The sequence below is a fragment of the Colobus angolensis genome, unplaced genomic scaffold (assembly GCF_000951035.1).
Source record: "Colobus angolensis palliatus isolate OR3802 unplaced genomic scaffold, Cang.pa_1.0 Scaffold396, whole genome shotgun sequence".
Classification (NCBI taxonomy): Eukaryota; Metazoa; Chordata; class Mammalia; order Primates; family Cercopithecidae; genus Colobus; species Colobus angolensis.
The window spans coordinates 1,569,890-1,585,349 of NW_012117332.1; the positions used below are offsets into that span (position 1 = coordinate 1,569,890).

A 15,460-nucleotide genomic window follows, 5' to 3' on the forward strand; every position below is an offset into this window, starting at 1 on the left:
ACGGATGAACAGATAACAAAATGTGTGTATTCCCACAGTGGAATGCGATTTGGCCTTAAAAACGAAGGAAATTTTGACACATGCTACAACGTGGATGAACATTTAGGACATTATGCTGAATGAAATAGGCCAGTCACAAAAGGACAAATACTGTGTGATTCTACTTGTCTGAGGTTCCTACAGCAGTTGAACTCATAGAGACAGAAAGTCAAGCAGGAATTGCCAGGAGCTGGGACGGAGGAATGGCGAGTGAGTGTTGGATGGGCACGGAGTTTCAGTTTTGAAAGATGAAAAGAAGTCTGGAGATGGATGGTGGTGATGGCTGTACTACATGCAAATGTACTTAAAGCCACTGAACTGCGCACTTAAAATTGTTAAACTGGTAAATTTTATGCTGCGTGTGTGTGTGTGTGTGTGTGTGTGTGTGTGTATATGTAATATATATATGCCACAATAATTATAAAGAGGCTAAAATGCATGAATGTCACACATACACTCACTTATTGAGAGACAATTATTTAGCAGTAAACAGGGAGGTAACCACGAGATGCTGATAGATGATTCACCTGCAAATCAGAAGACCTGGAATCTAGCTTTGGTTTCAGCTTTTCAATCCATAGAGTCACTTGGGAATGACATTGCTGTGCTTCTCTTGGCCTCGGCCACCTTATCTGTAGAACACGCACTTGGATTAAATAATCCTTAGGATCCTTTCCAATTCTAAGGTTTTGTGTTTCTGAGATGGTTTGTGGCCAGGCTGACAAATCTAGCATATTTGTAACTCAGACTGATGTGGCTACAGTATGAGCATATGTCCTTGTCCAAAAGTAGCAGGACTTATTTAAGATGGTGTTACCTAATAGCCCACAATCCTTAAGTGAGAAAAACACCTTCTAGAATAATGGAGCCATTGACTCAGGTCAAATCAGCTAACAACCTTGACTCCAGAAGGCTCTTCTGGACCTGAAGGCTATTTAAGGGCATACATGCTAGAAGCATTTCCATTAACTGGGTCCCTACCTGGGGGAGCTGAAGACAGTCTGGCCTCTCAGTTCCCTCTCCTCCTCAATACACTGGCAGCTCCTGAGCCTTCCTCGGTGGGCGAGAAACCCTTCAACTCCTGGTGCTGTTGCCATAAGGAAGTTCTGCGTCCTGGCAGTCTCTTCTGGTGGTCAAGGCTTCCACTGCCCCATGTTGCCAGCTCCAAGTGTTGGCATCCTGGTCTCTCCTACAGTGTTTGCTCTTCAGTGTGAGCCTGCATTCTGCCCACTCTGGACTAAGGAAACCCTTCTTCCCAGCCCTCAGCCCAGATAGCACCCTGACTTCGGGCAGCCTGGCCTTACAGCAAATGTGTAGCACTTTGGTCTAGCACTGACAGTTCAGGATGGGGCAGGTGATATTAGAGTTGTATCTCCTGGTGTGACTCACTCCTGAGCATAGACCCTTACCCTCCTAGAAAGAACAGCGACGGCACTCTCCCTGTCCCTGGGATGGAGTCTCGCCACTTAGCCCCAGGCTCACAGTTGAAAATCATGATGGGGGAAATGGGCAGAGACGGCCTCACTGAAAGGCAGGTGCCAGCCACGCACTGGCCGATACAGGGATGGCTTGACACGTGTGTGCCAAAGCTCATTGCAAGGTTTCTGCAAAGTCCGTGAACAGCCGGAGGCACTTCTCCTGGTACCCCGGCTGACCTGCTCCTCGTGGTTCTCCTTGGCAGCTGACAGCAAATAAGCTGATCCCGAGTGGGCAAACTGCCCGCATTGCTGTCTTCCCTCTCGCTTTGTTCTTACATACATCTGTTGTTCCCTTTGTTCGCTAACATAGATAAAACCGACCTATGTCTCCCTGGCACCAAGTAAACAACGGACGATAATTAACAGTTTCATTCCTCCATCTGTCAGGGCAAGGTTTTCATCTCTTCTAGTCAGGGAAGCATAACCTTGGGGCCTCAAGCTTGAACAATGGCCCTAACATAGCATTCCATTGCTTTTTGAGGAGCAGGCCATGCACATGGGGACCCTGAACTCTGCTGCGAGGGGCACCCCACGGCTGGGGGAGCCTTTCAGGCTGCACCCCATCCCACTTGGCCTTGACTCAAACAGGTAGCTATGAATGGCTGAGGACCATTCTTAGAGTTCACTTCACCAGTTGAGTTGAAAACTTCCCACTATCCTGTGAGAACGATGAACAGCACCACAGCCACGCTGGGCCTGTGCATGTAAAACAAACCTGACTTTGCTTCTCCACTTCCCAGAAAACACTCGAGACTGCTCTGGGGAGTGGGCATACTCGTTATCTGCACCTGATGTGCAAGAAAGCACTTGGACGATCACAGAAGAGTCAGACAGGGGGAGAGCTGAGGGGTTGAAACCCTGCCGTGAACAGGTACCTGGCACGTACCTGGCATACCATTCTCCTCCGGAAAGTGCTGCTCTGTCTCCCAGGCTGGAGTGCGGTGGCACAGTCACAGCTCACTGCAGCCTCAAACTCCTGGGCTCAAGTGATCCTCCTGCCTCAGCTTCCTGAGTAGCTGGGATGACAGGCATGCTACCATGCCTGGCTAATTTTTTTAAATGTATTTTTTAGTAGCGACAGTGTCTTACTATGTTGCCCGGGCTGGCCTTGAACTCCTGCCCTCAAGGGAACCCCAATAAATATATTTATTTCTAAATTCACTCTAAATGTTTGCATTGTTAAATATGTGTGGTGAAAGAACAGATGCCTTTCATTTTTTGAATCACGTTTCAAATATTGTTACAAAAAGCACATATGACTGTGAAATAGTCATAGTTTTAGAAAGAAATTATCCTTCATTTCACATCTCTCAAGATTTTTAATCAAACGTTTTATTTTGAAAACATTCAGAACCTAGAGCAAAGTTGCAAGAATATTACAAGTTGATGATGATATGCTCTTCCCCTCTCTTCTCCCACCATTGATACTTAGCCATGCCAACTCTCTCCATCTCTATCTTCTACACAAATACAGTGCAATTATCAAATTTAGAAAACTTAACATTGACACAATACTCTTATCTAATATGTGGTGAATATTTAATGTTTGTTGATGGTAACAAAATTGCCTTACAAGCAACTTTTTCCCCTCAACACCAAAATCCAGTCTAGGGTGATGCATCGCCTTTAGTTGTCATGTCCCCTTAGACTTCCTTCATCAGGAGTAACCCTTAGCCTTTCTTTGTTCCATGAGGCTGAAAGTTCATTTCTGAAGTGCTCAGGGTCTTTGGTTTTGCTGACGTCTCAGTGTGGGTGTTACTTGGTTAAGGTGATGTCATCCAGAGTTGTTTTCCGGAAAGGCACCTTCTATCCTTGGATAGGAAGGAATTTATGAGCAGGCACTAGGCAACTGTAGGTATCACCCCACAATTCCACCAAATGATATTAATATTCAGTGACGATCTTAGCCTGGGCCAGTGATTATTACGGTGGTTTCAGAGTCGTCATTTTCTAGCTCCTCTATCGGTTGGCCTTCCGCAAGAAAAGGGTTTCTCATGGATCCTACCCCTTCATTTGCTTGTTTTCTGCCATCATCGTGTAGTTGCAAGTTTGTTTGTCCAGTGAGTTGTCACCCACCACTGTCATGAGTCATTTTCATGCTCAGTTTGTCTCATGCGTGCCCAGTGGCAGCTCCTTCAAACTAGTCCTCGTGTCCTTTTGTCCCCATCACGTTTTGAGCAGTTCCTTCCTTTAGGGCTGATCCTGTACTTTTCCTGCCCCAGCCCTGGAGTCAGTCATTCTCCAGGGAGCTGGTTCCCTGGAGTGGGTCTGGCACTTGTTTCACAAAGGAAGGAAAATGCGAGAGAAGGAACTCCGACATCCAAATCCTTCATTTAAGAGAATCTTGCAAACACCCGGGAACAGGTGAACTCTTGCTGTCCAGTGGACTTTAAACTTAACATTTTCCACATTTTAGGCCCTGCATGTTTTTCTTTGGGAAGGGTGTGCAGTCTGCTCTGAGGAGACAGATCAACCTAGCCCTTCTCCAGGACCAACTCCGAAAACCACAGGAATTCACGTTCAGCGGATGACGAATCTCAGAATCAGGTTGCGTGTATGTGAATTGCTTTTCCCTCGTAGAAAAGAAAATCGCCCTCTTACACGGCCGCTTTTGGACAAAATATGTTCATGCATCCCCAGATCAGAAAAACCATTTGTTATTTCTGTTTCCTGGAAGGGGAAAAGCACTGAATAACTTCTGCAAGCAAGGAAACCTGAGTTCAGTGTGGTTCCCAGGGCGTGCTAGCTCCTTACTGACTTAAACCAGGGCGGTCGGCTGAAGCTCAAATCTCTAAACAGGGGCCAGTTATATCCTCATCAAGGAGTGCCTGGGGTGTGTGTGTGTGTGTGTGTGAAAAAAACAGAGAGAGGAATGAAAGTTGTGGAGGTGAGAAACTATTTTGTAAGTTAGATATTAGTCATCAAGAACATTTTTGGATTTAAAATGAGTATCTTGTAGGACAGAAGTTCCTAACACAGAGTTTTTAATATTGTTTCTTTTATTATTTTCTAAAATGACCTTTTAAAATAAAATTCCTCCAGCCTGGCCAACATGGCAAAACCTTGTCTCTATTAAAAATACTAAAATTAGGGGGGCATGGTGGTGAACACCTGTAATCCCAGCTACTTGGGAGGCTGAGGGAGGAGAATTGCTTGAACCCAGGAGGCAGAGGTTACAGTGAGCCGAGATCACGCCATTGCACCCCAGCCTGGGTGACAGAGTGAGACTCTGTTTCAAAAAAAATAAATAAAATAAATAAAATTCCTCTTTGTGAGACATGACACCGCTAACTCACTCCTCTTCCCAAATTTGCAAATCAAGTTATTAAAGCCCTGTTCAATTGATTTTTCCTTTCTGAACAATGACTATTTAATATAAAAGAGTTAACTCGTTCTATCGTTCAGTACAAATAAGGATTACAAACTGTAGAGTACAAATAAGGATTACAAACTGTAGAGCTATTTCCAGCAGAAGTGCTTCCTTACGGAACCAATTTTTCTTCTAATTAATTCAAATTTATTTTAAATGTGGGAAAGAATTTCAAATACTGTTACATAGATATTCTAAATGTCTAAAATCAACTCTGAAATAAAGTCCCTACCTGGAGCCTCCCTGGCTCACTTTCTCTTCCTTAGCTATTGCCTTTTTCTTTCTTCCTGTATTTTTTCATTGCAAATCTTAAAGTCATGGTAAGACGGAAAACATTCAAACAATTAACTGAGCAAGGTAACCCCCGTTAGAGACAACGCCGTGAATACCTGCAGAGGGAGCTGTGGAAACAGTGACTCAGGCTGCACGTGGGTTAGGGGGTGGGAGTGAGGAAGACCCAGGAGGGGCCTGGCAGGGTAGCCAGAAGGGCAAAGAGCAGCAGGAGCAGCAGGAGCTCCACGGGACTTAGTGGGTGAGCAGGCAGGCGAGTGAGGGTCTTGTGGGGTGCTGGGAGTGGATGAGCTGAAGTTTAAGGAGTAGCCAGGGTCCTGATCGCCGGGTGATCTGTCATCCTCAGTGAGGAGCTGGACTTTCCGGTCAGCACAAAGCAAAGCCCTTTGATGAGATGCTTTGCTTCAGAAGTCACCTTGGCAGCTGTGTCTGGGAATGGATGCAGCAGCTCAAGAGTGAAACTGGAAAGGCCGCAAAGGTGGTCCCTGCCTCAGTTGAGGCAAGGCTGTGGCCTAGACTAGGTGGTGGGCTCGTGTGGATGTGGAGAGAGGTGACTGGGGCCTGGGTGGATTTTAGGGGTAGAGCTGGCCTGACTTACTGATAAGTAGATATGGAGATGGGAGGAGTCAGGAGGTCTGTTTGGGGCCCATCAGTGTGGAGCCCAAAGAGAGGCCAGGCTGACAGTGACAGTGAAGCTGTGAAGTCAAGGTTTGCTGGTTTTCTGGCCCATAGCAAGCCCTTTCCTGACGTGCAGGGGCCCCAGGGCCCAGAACTCTGTTCTTTAGCGGTAGCTGATTGACCCTGTCTGGGCTCATTGCTCATCTGGGCATCAGGGTCCTTCTGTGAGAGCTTTTGAAGTCAGAACCAGTGAAGAGAGTCGATCCAGCCCCTCCCATGCTCCCTTCACTTTCTTGAGGAAGAAGGTCTGCAACAGGAGGATGTAAAACCAAGGCTGAGAGAAGAGAGAGAGAGGGGGTGGGGACCGGGAGAGACAGAGCGAGAAGGGAGAGAAAGAGAGAGGGGGAGGGAGAGAGGGGCAGAGAAGACAGGGAAAGACAGCAGGGAGGGGGAGAGGAAGAGATGGGGGAATGATGGAGAGAGAGGAAGAGGCAGAGAGAGAAAGGGAGAGAGAGGGAGGTGGGGGAGAAAGACATTTGAATGAAGTCTACAGATTAGTTAATAGTGTTATCATTGTTAACTTGATGACTTTGATCATGGTGCTATGATTATGGGTGTTAATATTTGAGAAAGCTGAATGAAGGATGAACAGAAATTTTTCACCCTAAGTCTGAAATATAAAACATTAAAAAATTTTCTAAAAATAAAAAATCTAGGCAAAAATTATAGCCCCTCAAATAATGCTTTTGATGTAATTCATGCCTAGTCAATTTCCTAAAAACATTGTTTTTCTCTTCAAAAATATAAGGTGCTTTGTAGGTTAGTCTTGGCTGGTAAAAGGGAAAAGTATGCAAGATAGAGCATGCTCTAAAAAAGTAAACGCATAGCATATGGGGCTTCTAATTTCCCAGTTGCCCCTTTTGGCATGCAGGCATTGTTTTAAAGAAAATCTTGTTCTTTAAGCAAAAGCTCCAGGTGAGGAGTGAGGGGTGAGTCTGGGGCCCCCTCTGGCTCTGGGGAAGGGGAAACAGGATTTAAAGCTGGGGCAGCAGGTTCCCAGCCTAGAGAGTTGGCCGCCCTTCTAGTTACCTGATTTTTCCCCTGAATTTCCCCTTCCCCATCTTTGGGTCTCCCCTTCTTCATGTTCTTTGCTCAGTGGACAAGGTGCCAAGGTTAAGGCCTTTCTTTTCTTCCTAATGCCACTTGACATCATGGAGCATCTTGTGCTGGGTGTGGTGTGTGGTCTCAGAATGTCTCCGCTCAGTTTTGCTCAGAAGCCTTGCTCTTCCTGGTCTTTTATCTACTTCTGACAGCCTTACCCAAAAGAAGTGCAAGTCAACACACAATCACATGGATGCAGCAGCCTCATTTTTCCTAAAACTAAGGTGCATTGAATTAAGAAGTGAGACTGCCAATTTGTTTTGTATCTTGTGCCTTATTTTATTTTGACTCAGAGCATGTGTTTACTTACATGGTGGAAATCATGCCTGGGGCAGAGGGGAGATGTTCACCACATTTTCTTATATTTTAGAGAGATGTCACTAATGTGGATTCTGTGAGGCAAAGTTTATTGTAAACTTGGAAATAATGATCATTTGTGGCCCATAGAACCATTGTTTCATGTAATTCTCAGGAGTTGAACTTAAGTTAACATCAACACGGGGCAGAACCACACTATTCTGAAAGTGATTTGAGGTTAGTGGCCAGGGTGAAAGCATGAGTCTCTTCCACAGAAGGCTGAGCTAAGACGCGGCGTACTCGGTAACTCATGCATGATGAGTCCCACAGCTGGCTCTGTAGCTTCTTGGCCCAGTGTTCTAGTCTCCAAGCCCAATCACGCCTTGTTAGGGTTTCGTGGTGGCTTATGCTGGTGCATTCCATGCAGGGTTGGTGGGGTTGGGTGAACATCAAAAGGTTCCGTGTGAGGGGGGAGATGCTCCAACCAACCATTCTGACTCTCAGAAGCGTCTGCCAGCATCATTGGTCTACCAGATTAGACTGGGAACCTTTTTGAAGACAGGATTTCTCCTTTCTCATCTTTTGAAAACAGCAGTAGAGCCCACCTCAGAGGGTTTTGACATCACTAATTTTGACCTCAGAAAAAAATAATGTGTGTTTTCAAAACTTCAAGTGATCCCTGAACACCAGAATCTTTGGAAAACCATGGTGGTCCTTGCCAAAGCTTCCTCCCTGCCATGAACACAGGCCCTACAGGTAGTTCCCAGCACCGCAAATGAAACAGTGTCTGCGCTGGACAAAAGGCATCTCAAACCTCCAGTAGCCTAGTTATTTTGAACAGTTTTTTTTTCTTTTTTGCGTGAACAAATTTCAGTGCAACGAAGAATCAGAATGGCCACTGAAGTGATCCTAAGTGACACTAGCCTGATACAGATCCCTTTCAATGCAGTCCCTGCCTTCCAGGTGAGACAGTCCTCAACTCTGCAGATCCCTGCAGACAGTATCCCCTTTGCCATATTTGACTTTCCCTGTTTCCAACCCTAACATGATGGTTTGTGTTTGTCTTTTGTGTAAGAAGGTAGTTGGTGTTTTTTTGCTCGTAAGAATTATTTTGGAATCCTTCCCTGATAGAACTGCTGATAGACTGGGACCAGATCAGATAAGGTTTGGTGTTGAGGACACCTGTCAATTGTTCTGTCAAGATAGAAGGTCCAAGACCCAGAGGTGGCTGGAGTGCAGAGGCGAAATGGCCCGAGGTGGACAGGAGGCTGTGGGAATACCAGTCTGTGGCTTTGTCTGTTCACGCAGCTCTTGGGAGACAGAGGTGAGACCCAAGAGAGAACCTCTGTGGTTCAGAGGAGGCACCTCACCTGTAGGGGGGCAGCTGTTTGTCCAGGGTGGTCCCACGAATCACCCAGCCACATCAAACTCACAGAGCAGTGACGTGGTCATTTTTTACCTCACAATAGCACAGATATAATGCAACAGAAAAAGACTTGCAATAAAATAATACATTTTATAAACGGAAGGTGGGGATGGTGTAAGGTAAGTTAAAACACCATACAGCTGTTTTAGCAGGTTTGTTGTGTTTTTTTGTTTGTCTGTTTTCTAGAAGGATGGGAACAAGATTCCCTGGGTACTCAGAGGGCAGGCGAATGATGAATTTCACATATTCCCCACCTCTAACGTAAGATAGAGACAAAGTTTGCCAAGTTTTGTAATGACTTATTTGGAGCAGTGATTGACGAAAAAATATTGTAAAGTAGAAATACAGTATCACAGAAGATTATAGGACCTATCATGAGACCATATCATTATATATCCTCATATATCTTATGTAGGAAACTTTGGTGCCTATTTTAACAGTGTTTTACAAGCTTACCGTGTTAGAACCGGCCCCCTGCTCCCTGCTCTGAAGGCATATACATTCACCGTGGCCTTTTGAACGTCCTCAGTCCCAACTGCACTATCAGAATTTGTAAAAGCAGCAACAGGTCAGAGTTTGGAGGGCAGTTTGTATCTCGTGCAGGAAACTGGCAGGTAAAGCAACGATGATGGTCCCTGGGAGTCACTGGGCCTGTGAAAAACCCTACCAGGGGAATTTGGCTTCCAGTTTCTTCCCTCTGGACTTCAGTGTTTTTGTGGGTACAGCTCTGCAGACATTTACATGGTTTTTAAAAAACGGAGCAGTTCAGCTCAGGGGCAAACATATAGAGCCATTCAGTCTAAACTACCACTTTAAAATACAGATTTCCTACCCGCATGAGCGGCTTAGAATCCCTACCATCACTGTCAAGTGTTTGTTTATGAAAAGTAAATAAGATCAGAATGAAGAGCCGGGGATCAAAGGAACACAGCATTGTTTGTAGCTGCCTACAATAGTGCGGGCTGGAACGCCTGTTATTGCTGCTCAGAAATGAAGACCGTACCGTTAGAGATGGTTCCTTTGATCATCTCTCCAAAGCGATCTCGTTGTCAGTGGACAGCTTCCCAGAAGACACTGTAAAACAGCCCAGAAAGCGCAGCACAAAAGACATTCATTTCGGCTTTACTAGGAACAGACTTCAAAAAGCCTTGCTGACAAATGTTTCCAACTCAGCTGGGTACCAGGAATGGGAAGCGCAGGCACAGGCCATGCCCGGATCCTAAGAGTTCATGTTTCTCTGTGGCCAGCTTAGGGTTAGGGCTTCACAAACGGGCACATCAAAAGCTCCTCTCAGGTTTCCCCTTGAAGAAATATATAAACTAAGAAACTGAGAAAGCCTCACAGTGGAAAAATCGCGCCTCTTCCATCCTGCATTTTTCAGATCTTTTGAACTGCATGACATCCACTCAGCCCTGATGTTCGTGGATGCTGACATTGATTTTACAAGCATCTGCTGCCTGGACATAGAGACAATCATTGGCATCTACATGGCATAGCCCATTTTTGTTCCAGAAAGAGCCAAAGGAATGATGTTTTACCCATCCATATGTAACCTGTGTGAAAATAGAGTATCCTAAGACTGATGGAGTGGACTCTTTGTGGCAATAAGACACCAGATTATAAAAAAGATCCAAGGCCGTTTACCACCCTCCTACACTTAAACAATAAGCTCTGTTCTAACTGCCACAGGGTTCTTCTTTCTCTCTAGCGGCTGAACAGCACTAGTCATGAAATAAACAGTATCAAAACAATTACAACAAGCTGACTAGTTGACCCCCTATTCCACCAGCCAGAACTAAAGCTTTGACTTGACAAGAGGCTGATTTCAGTCACTTTCTCCTTCATGTGCCTTCATGCCTTGGCTTCACCTTTTGATGTGTAGGTCCTAATTGCAATGCATTTAAATGTTAGATCTCTGTCCCAGAGCGAGCCTGTCTGTGTGACATATGCATTAGCTTACTAGGCATGTGCACGCCCACCTCCATGACTGTCCATAGCTCCTCCTATAACCTGCTGAATATGTTTACTTAGCCAACCTGCTCAGCATCCATTTCTGCCTCACCTTTCCCCGGTAGAAGTCTGTGCCTTCAGTCTCTGCTGGAGGCTACACTTCCCAGCCCGCAGTATGGCCAGTCTGCAGGCTCTAACGCCCTATAAGAAACAAAACTCTCCTTTCCAATTTATAGATCGGGTGATTCTAACTTGACATCAGTCTCCTTTGTAGGTGGCCTTTAGTGAGCCAGGGGCTCTGATTCTGAGCTGGCAGACACAAGGACAAGCCAGCAAGAGGTGTGGCAGGACCAGACATTCTGTGTAGGTCTGTGTGTGACGGTTTTATGGATGCATCTGTTTGATGTACTCCAAACCAATTCTAAATGAAGCATGACACAGCCAAATTGAAAGGAGCTCATTATTGATACCTTTTATGGACCAAATTGTGTTCTTCTGAAAAGGTACGTTGAAGTCCCTCAGTATGTGGACTTATTTGGAGGAATAGGATTTTAAAGAAGTAATTGGGTTAAAATCACATCATTCAAGTGGGCCCTAATCCAATATAACCGGTGTCCTTATTAGAAGGCTAAATTTGAACAGAGACAGATGTGCATAGAGGGAAGCTGGTGTGAAGAGACCCAGGAAGAAGACAGCCATCTATTTGGAACAGAGCTTCCCTTACAGACCTCAGAAGGAACCAACTCTGATACCTTGGTTTTGGGCTTCCAGACTCCAGAACTGTGAGACAATAAATTCCTGTTATTTAAGGCTCACCAGTGTGCAGGGCTTTGCTATGGCGTCCTGAGGAAGCGAGTGTGAAACTTAGTTCATCAGTACTGAAAACATCTTGGCAGTTAAACTGCTATTGTAATACTCGTGTATTGATACGTGTTTCAGAATTTTTCTCCTGTCTTCCTCAGTATGTATGTACAGCAAAAGCTTCAGAGAGGAACTCCAGGTCACGCAAACTCATGAACTAAACTCTGGGAGAGGTGGCTGGTGATGACCTGGAAGGGAAAGATGAGTGTCTGGCACAGGACGGGACCGACAGAAAGCGGTTGTGTGGTAGGGTTGGGGAGGGGGGAGCTGCTGGCCGTTGTTGGGAGAGGAGGAGCAGGTGGGTTCTCTCCTCTGGCAAGGCCACAGGTGTGGTCCGGCTTGGAGCAGGATCCACAGCCATTGAACCCTGAGGAACTGTGAAGCTCCTGCTGCAGGTAGGAGAGAAAGAGAAGGTGAGAAGATAGGAGGAAACTTCACGATGCCCTAGACACAGGCTACAGGTGAGGACACTGACCCTGTGCAGACACGCTGGAGCTGCTGTGTAGTGGGATGCCCGGGAACACGGAGGGCTCCTGGCTTAGCGCTGAGATGCCTGGAAGTCAAAGGCACATGGAGATGGTGAGCTGCACAAGGAGAAGTGTGATCTCCTCCTTCCAAAGTGCAGAGAGACCGGGGATTACCCTGTCCCCCATCCTTACTGACTGTGGAATCCAGAAAAATTTTCCTAACCTGCAGTCTCAGTTTTCTCATCTCAAAAATGGGGTTAATATTAGTGTATTTATCACCCTATGTTGTGAAGATTAAATGAGATAATGAACATCTGGGGCATAGTAAATGCTCCATAAATGTAGGCTAAATAAAAAAGAGATCCCCAGACCAGCATTACACAACTTACAAGGATCCTATTGCATATTCCAGGAGGTAGAGTAGCTTTTTTTTTTAATTAATGGTACAGATAATAAATTACTGTGCACAGAAAACACCTAACAGGCAGTGCCGGCATTGGTTTATGATACTGTTCCTCTTTCCTCTGGGCAGACATGAGAGGCCTCCAGGCCACAGCAGTGTTACCTTGGTTTGTCTGCAGCATCCATCAAGGCACATGGGAAATGCGGCTTTCAGGGACACTGAGCTGTGGAATTTATTCATCCCCTCAGCAAGAATTTGCTGAGCCCCTGCCTTGTGCCAAGCAGTGCCACCTGCTCTCAGCTCGCGCCTGGTGTTCTGACAAAGGGAGGCAGACAGCAATGGCCCAGAGTGTCAGAGGGGGTTAGTGCCGCAGACCAGGAGGGAGGGGTGTCGGGAGGGAGTGCAAGGTTCCAGCAGGCAGCATGAAAAAGCACAGCACGCAAGATGAAATGGATTGGGTGCACCTGCTCAGAATGGGGGACTAGGGAGTGTCTCAAAGTTATAGTTTCATTTTCAAGGAGGTTCTGATACCTCTGTTACTATACCTAGATTGGTGTTGAACCCACGTTTCTTTGAGGTAATTTGAGGGGTGTCTGATGGAGAATATATGATGAATAGGCACAGAAGGGAATGCCCACCCACCGCCAGGCTCCCAGCACTGCCTGTGTAAAGGAGAGATCAAGAGGCCAGGAGAACCAGATCAAAGCAAAAGAAAAATGGGAAAAGTTTGTTCAGCCAGTTGTTGTCTACTTCTCCATGTGGGCCTTGTCCTCATGCCCATGGCTTCACCTTCTTTTCAGTAACAACTTTACTGAGATATAGTTCACATACCACAGAGTTCACCCCTTTAAAGTGTAGACTTCAGTGGTTTTTAGTACATTCCCAGAGTTGTGCAACCTTCCCACAATCAATTTGAGAACATTTAAACCACCCCCAAAAGAAACCCCATCCCTATAAGCAGTCCCTCCCCACTTCCCCCATGCCCCCAGCCCCTGGCAACCACTAACCTACTTCTGCCTGTAAGGATTTGCCTTTTTGGCACATTTCATATAAATGCAGTCGTACCACGTGTGATCTTTTGTGGCTAGTTCCCTTCCCGTAATGTCTTCCAGGTCCACCATGTCACAGCATCTGTCAGTTACATGATTACGTATGATTATTCATGCCTGAATCATATTCTGTCAGCTATGACCGATCAAAATGTGTCAATCTAGTGTCGGCTGGAGGATTGCCGGCCTCATTTAATTTCCCACCTGTAGGAGCCTGTATACCCAGCTCTGCTGCCCACTCAGCCCTCTGCGCTGTTCTTGGATTCCCACAACCCGAAGCTGGCAGGAAGCAGTTGAGGATGGAGAGGGAAGGAGGCAGGGGCTGGGGGTCGCAGACAGCACAGCGGTGAGATCGTGTGTATCCTGGGACTCTTCCTCCCTGGCCTCAGTTCTTTTTCCCTCACCAGTCCTATACCTGAAAACACCCATCCTCCTTCCCCTCCCCGGCTGCCAGAGTTTTGGGAGCAAATCCTGTAGCCGTGCAGATGCCCTCCCTGAGATGTGTTCCTGCAGCCTGCCTTCATTCTCCTCCTTGCGGTCAGGGAGAGCTGGCTCCCAGATCCTCCCAAGCCTTCACTGCAGTTCTGGAGCTTCCATCTGGATCCTGCCCTTGCATAATTTCTGCCCACCCTCAGCCACATGGCACGAGAGTGTGAGCTTCTCGGGGGCAGGACCAGACCTTATGCATCTTGACCCTCCATGGTGCCTAACACCTGTTCTTACCCTGGGGATGTGGAGCTGGGACACACAGCCCGGCCTCCCTGAGATCCGAAGGACGGAGGGGCTCATGCCCCACTGCTGTGAGTGCTGCCAGCACCATCCCCTGCCCGCCTCTCTCTAAACATCGCCCTCTGCTGAAGAGACACCCCCTGACCATGGTCCCTGGAGCAGCCTCAGTTCGGTGATGTCCTTGTGTTAAGAGGGCCCTGCCCCTCTCACCTCGATTCCGCACAACTTTAAAGGGCTGCCCCACTCCGGAGATATTCCTGTGGGGTCCCTGAGGCTTTTGTTTTGGCCACATGGAAGCGCAACCTGTCCCTCTGCCCATCTGCCGCTTTCCCTCCCCACACGTGTTGGTCCTGAGAACATTCTCAGATAAATGTCCCGAACCGTCATCGCCACAGCAAAGCAACTTCCTGGGCAATCACCTACAATAGCCATGTAAGAATAGGAACTTGAAAGACGTTGAGTGAAAACAACTTATCATTCAGAAAGGAAAGCTTGACTTATAGATAAAACTATTCATTATTACTTAGCTAAAACAGTCATAGTTACTTTACAAATGTTTACGACTCCCCTGACTTGGAGACCAATCTAATCTTTTTTTTTTTTTTTTTTTTTTTTTTTTTAACATTCAGTCTCTTTATGTCTATGGATATGTAAATGTTTAATTAAAACATCTTTGTATAAAATAAATGGTGGTATAAGTAAGTGGAGGAAAAAAACTTACTTGCAGAGAAAATTTGTGAAATATATTTTTCACACAAAACAGTAAATAGAATATCCATGTTTCATTCAAGTAATAGTGAAACAAATGCCCATCTATCTTCCAAACAACTGAAGAAATACAATATCCCCACTAACATAGATAGAAGCTTTGTTGTGCCCAGTTAACTGCTATCCTGAATAGCCAACTAGCTAAAGGATAGATTAGATAGATAGATAGATAGCTACATACATACATATGTACATACATACATACGTACATACATAGATGATGGATTGGTAGATGGCTGATACATGATAGATAGATAGACAAATTGGATACACAGATATACAGATGATTGATAGGTGGATAGATACACACATACATATATACATACATACATAGATGGATTGGTAGATGGTTGATACATGTTAGATACATACTTACATACATATATGCATACACACATACATAGAAGATGGATTGGTTATGGTTGACATGTGTTAGATAGATGATAGATTGATAGATGATAGATAGACAGATGATATATAGATGGGAGATAGGTGGATAGATAGATGATAGATGATAGATAGATAGATAGATAGATAGATAGATAGATAGATA

The 15,460-nt window shown here is 45.7% G+C and overlaps 1 long non-coding RNA gene across 1 annotated transcript in view; it reads left to right on the forward strand.

Annotated features, from left to right (window-relative positions):
* The window catches only part of LOC105521093, a 143,264-nt gene that overhangs the window by 91,240 nt on the left and 36,564 nt on the right, over positions 1–15,460 (forward strand). Inside the window, exons 2-3 of the long non-coding RNA XR_001003221.1 lie at positions 3,934–4,064; positions 10,905–10,997. This is a non-coding gene — a long non-coding RNA (uncharacterized LOC105521093). The remainder of the gene's footprint in view (positions 1–3,933; positions 4,065–10,904; positions 10,998–15,460) is intronic.